This window comes from Sardina pilchardus, chromosome 10 (genome assembly GCF_963854185.1).
Source record: "Sardina pilchardus chromosome 10, fSarPil1.1, whole genome shotgun sequence".
NCBI classification, from domain to species: Eukaryota; Metazoa; Chordata; class Actinopteri; order Clupeiformes; family Clupeidae; genus Sardina; species Sardina pilchardus.
The window spans coordinates 28,319,709-28,324,708 of record NC_085003.1 but is presented as its reverse complement, the minus strand read 5'-3'; the positions used below and the strand labels follow the sequence as shown (position 1 = coordinate 28,324,708).

Below are 5,000 nucleotides of genomic sequence, written 5' to 3'. Positions count from 1 at the left end.
AATTTACATCAACCAGAATTGACATCTCTCATGGTTATAGCACCCTCTAGTGGTTGAATTTCTGAATGGCACCGAGGAGAAAGGGAAGTCAACCTGAAACAGGACCTTTGTTAAACTAAAGAACAGCCATTATCGTCTGCACTGATATAACTCACTTTAATGAATACTAATAGAGAAGCGTGATGATAACGCTAATCCATCCAAATGTAGTCATTTCCATGCAGACAGCAGCATCCTTATTTAAATCTTCTTTAAAAGGAACAAGACGTGCACATGTGCAATAGAGATGACAGAAAAGTGGCCATAAAAGCAATTATGATAACACAATTATTTACACAGTTCACCCGCCAACATATCCATTATATTCAAGGCAATGACATCTCACAGCAAAACAGCAGACTTTAGCTAAACCTTGGCTCTAAAATGACAGCTGTGTATAATGTTATGATTTACAAGTGAATATTCAGGTTCACATTCAAAGCGAGGGGTGAGATCAGAGGATTAAAGTTTGGCTGAAACGCTAACTCTTTTTGGCCCCTAGAGGGCAGCACTTGATTTCTTCATTCTCCATTTTCTCTCTTTGCATTGCAGTGAAAAACACCAGCCTGCAGTTTTCTATGGTTGTTGACATACTGTGGACCGCTGACTTGGTGATCTGTAGGCTGCCGTCATGATACGCACAGTGAGTTCAGATCTTTCCGATATATACTGTAGGCCCAACATCTGAGTGTTTGTAACGGGCTAAAAATCATAGTGCTCGCAGTAAAAGCTTTTCAAATGAGGACACACGTCCCAAAAGGCCTTTGTAATCCAAGCACATCCGGCCAACAACCTACACGGGCAGAATTACCCAGTTTCCTCCCCAAAATCTCTCAGCAGTGCGTCATTCTTTGGCCTGTACAGTCCTTAACTCAACAAAGGTAAATGTCACGACTTGGCCCTTCAGCTCTAAAAAAAAAAAAAAAAAGGGCAATCAAATAATTGGAACTTGTTGAACATTTTATTCCATGATTCAGTGTTATTAAATATTTTTTGAACCAACACCCATTTTTATGGTCACTGGGAGGTTGGTGACCTTTCTTTCATTATCTGTTTGGCCCTCCAGGATGTCAGATGAGCATGAGATCAGGGCCCCTTCTCAACCTCTCTCCCCGATCCTCAGTCCTCCAGCTCGACTGAGGAAGGAAGGGAGGATAGATAAAAAGACAAATGAGAAGAGTCTCAGGTCATGCGGAGCGGGGATGAGGAAGAGGAGATGAGTAAGAGAAGATGAGGAAGAGGGAGGGGTGCAGAGGAGCGTTCTCCAATCAGAGGTGGGGTTGCGATTCTATCAGCACATGTTGTCCTGGATCATATAGACAAGCAATGAGCTCCAACCTAGTCTCTAGTGTCCATACACACCCACGCGCACGCGCGCGCGCACACACACACACACACACACACACACACGCACACACACACACACACACACACACACACACACACAGACACACACACACACACACACACACACACACACACACACACACACACACACACACACACACACACACACACAGCTGACACACGCACACTGCTTTCCTGTTTCCATCTAATCTATTGTATACTGTACCTCAGTGCAAGCGATGCTGCTATTGGCTGTTATTGGTGCACAAAAGGAACCATTGGAATCAAAGAAAGCATGACCAATGTAATGCTTATAAATACATGTATTAGAGTTTATAACTATATCTTCTTCTAAAATCTTTACTGTGACACTCAATAGCAGAGACGAACATCCCAGTTCCAGAGAGTAAAAATCCTTCCACACAGTATGTTCTTTCTACCTGTGCTCTTAACACAGGCGACATAACAGATTATCTGCTCTACCAATGACTGGATCAAATACTTGGCAGGACTTTTTACTCTCTGAACCAGGGATATCCACCTCTGCTCGATAGGTAAATACTTGAAATTGCAGTGTTTTAACTCTGGTAAGGGTTCCTCTCAATTTCATCTCAATGAGCAACGTCTTCTCCAGAAAACACGAGGGCCTTTAGATCACACATGCACTGGCTTGTGGTGCCTCAGTCCCTCCACACAGTAATGCAATACGTTTCGGATGTTCAGGCACTTCTGTTTACATAAAATGTGCACAGCCTTGCAACTGTCTACTGTACATAGTTGTCTGACATTCCACTTGGCGTGACTGATGTTGATTTAAGTGTCATTGTAACCGCAGATAATGTGAGTCGACATGTCAATGATTTATTGCCATGTTATGGCACGAACACTGGTATTTCAATAGAGTGCTTTGCAGCCCGATGTCACAAATTAAAACACATTTTGTTTGTGTAAAGTATGTACCTGGCATCAGCTCACCTGAGGTACATCCATTGATTGTGTGTGTGTGTGTGTGTGTGTGTGTGTGTGTGTGTGAGAGAGAGACAGAGAAAGCCATTTTATGCTATTGGCAAACTTCTTGTGAAATGAAAATGTAAATCAACACCAATTTTATTTTTGGACTTACTTTCAAACACCTCTTACCGCTGAGGCTGTTGTCCATGGTTCATAAAATAATAAAATAGCATAAAATGACTGTTGTTCATGGTTCATAAAATCATAAAATGCAATTGTAATATCTGACAGGTAACGGCAATTAATGGGATATATGACAATAAAAAATGTGCCCACAACATTAACCGCATTACCTGAAAGCTTAGCAGAGACACTGACTTATCAATCTTTATGGAATGAGAGCAAGCAAAAGTTGATGGCAAAAACACACCCTCTGCCCTCTCTCTCTCTCTCTCTCTCTCTCTCTCTCTCTCTCTCTCTCTCTCTCTCTCTCTCTCTCTCTCACTTTCTCTCTTTCCCTTTCTCTCTTATTCTCTTGCTCTTTCTTTCTCTCCTTCTCTCTCTCTCTCTGTTCCCCTGTGCTTGGCTGAAAAGCGTCAACTGCTGGCCCATGTCCCAGGGCTACGCTGTTTCCCAGACCTCCATTTTAACAACAGCCGGCCTGCAGTGGTTTTCTAATTACCATACCATACAGACACACACACACACACACACACACACACACACACAATGCGCAAACAGTACACAGTGGCCAAAGGTGACCGTGGGCGACGCACAGCCCATAATGACCGCTGTGCCCCGGCCGCTGTGGTCTGTCCTTCAGACTGAGGTCGGTGCAAAAGCGGGTTCAAGGGAAGGTCTACAGTGTCCCCATCTTCAGTTTGGAGAGCACAAATCTCACATTTGGATCGCAGGCAGACAGGGCTGAAATCACAGCAGGCCTCACTGCGGTCTCCAGGCATTCCTCCCCAAAAGCAAAGCCTCCGTCTCCCAGAGAGCACTGAGATCAGAGCAGCGCCCTCAGCGGCTCAGCCAGATGGGTCAGTGCAAAGCCATCGATATCTCAAAGTTGCGACAGCCGTTGACTTCCATGTTAAAGCCAGATTAGAGCGGTCACGTGGTTAGTGGGTGGACTCAGTAGTTCCCTCGGTCCCTGGTTTACTACGGGATTGACAGCAGCGATCGCATTAATATTTACGGTGAATACTCGATGAAAATGACTATAAACTGCATTTCCACATACATATACATTACTCAATGAAAATGCATTATTATGCACACGACTATAAGTCATGTAGAAAAGTCGTATTATATTCATTCATTCTCAATGGAATAGTTCCCGGAAGTGCCGCCATTGTTTGTTCACGGGAGTCAACGGTAGTGTCGCAACTTTGAGATATCGATGTCTTTGGGTCAGTGTAGTGGTGTTGCAATGGCTCCTAGTGATGAGGAGGTCTCTATTTTTTTATTATGTTTTAAATGTTCGACTAGGGGAGTCAGTTGAGAATTCTGCATGTTTTTACAATGTTGTACAATGTTGTTTCTTACTGTATCACTGAAAGGGAAATGCATAAACAGTGTACAGTTACGCCATGTATTGTATAAACTACACAGGAAATTATATGACTGGACCAAGGCTGTAGTCAACAAACATATGAAGTAATTTTATCAGATGGAACTCTCTTGCAGCGGCACAATATGGTCATGATTCTGAGGATAGTGCTATAACAGTCCAGCTTACCATGCTGGTCCACATGCACACTGGCTTGAGAAGAACCAGAGGAGGTCGTGGAGTAATGGCATGTAGGCTAAAGCCTATAGACTGTATCAGGAAAAGAAAACATTATAGTTTTATGGATTTGTTTTTATTTTGGTGGGACCTTTTTTACATTTCTTCGGATAGGACCGTGAAGAGTGATAGGAGGCGAATGGGAGAGAGCTGGGGTGGGATCGGGTCAACGAGGGCACTAGGACCCAGATGTGACACGGCTGCTGCAGCCACCTGTGGCACTCCAAGTACTTGATAAGTTGTTTGGTTTCATAGTTGGTTTATTCAGCACCCCAGAAAACTCAGAAAACCCGAACAAACACAACTTTAAACCAAAATCATATAACTACCCTTTGACTCTTGTTTTCCTGTGGAAATGGGTGGCAGTCGTTTTGATTACATGCAATTACAACTAAATTTGATGATATTATCCAAAAATGTAGTCAGATGTCCTAAAGTTGCCAAATAAAGCAAAAACTTAATTAACTTGTTTTTGAAAGGATTTAGTGGGATTTCCCCCGACTGAGAAACAAAAACCACGGCATTGTGCATAAAACAATGTGGTCACCCTTGGTTCCCCTAACTCATATTTTTACTTATGGCTTCCTAACACATTTTTTTCACAGAAAATCAGACTAAATATTTTACCAAGAGCACAGAGAATAATGCAAAACAAAAGATCCAAAAATAGCAAAAGCAAAATACACTCTAGACTCCGACAGCTATCTAATGTGCCAAGTGTAGCAAGTAGTCAATAATACAGTCAAATAATGTCCAATACTGTTTAATGCAATGATGCAATGCAATGCTGTTCCAAAACCTGACCTTTAGCTAGAGATTGGAGTTGGAGTGGATGCGTATGATAACGCGATAATGTGCCAGTGAATGCTGATCA

The 5,000-nt window shown here is 42.7% G+C and overlaps 1 protein-coding gene across 1 annotated transcript in view; it reads left to right on the top strand.

The window, feature by feature from the left end:
- The first annotated feature begins 689 nt into the window (after positions 1–689).
- pamr1b (peptidase domain containing associated with muscle regeneration 1b) overlaps positions 690–5,000 on the top strand; it is a 49,906-nt gene continuing 45,595 nt past the window's right edge. Inside the window, exons 1-2 of the mRNA XM_062547465.1 lie at positions 690–920; positions 1,106–1,313. The gene's annotated coding sequence lies outside the window, so the exon portion shown is untranslated. The remainder of the gene's footprint in view (positions 921–1,105; positions 1,314–5,000) is intronic.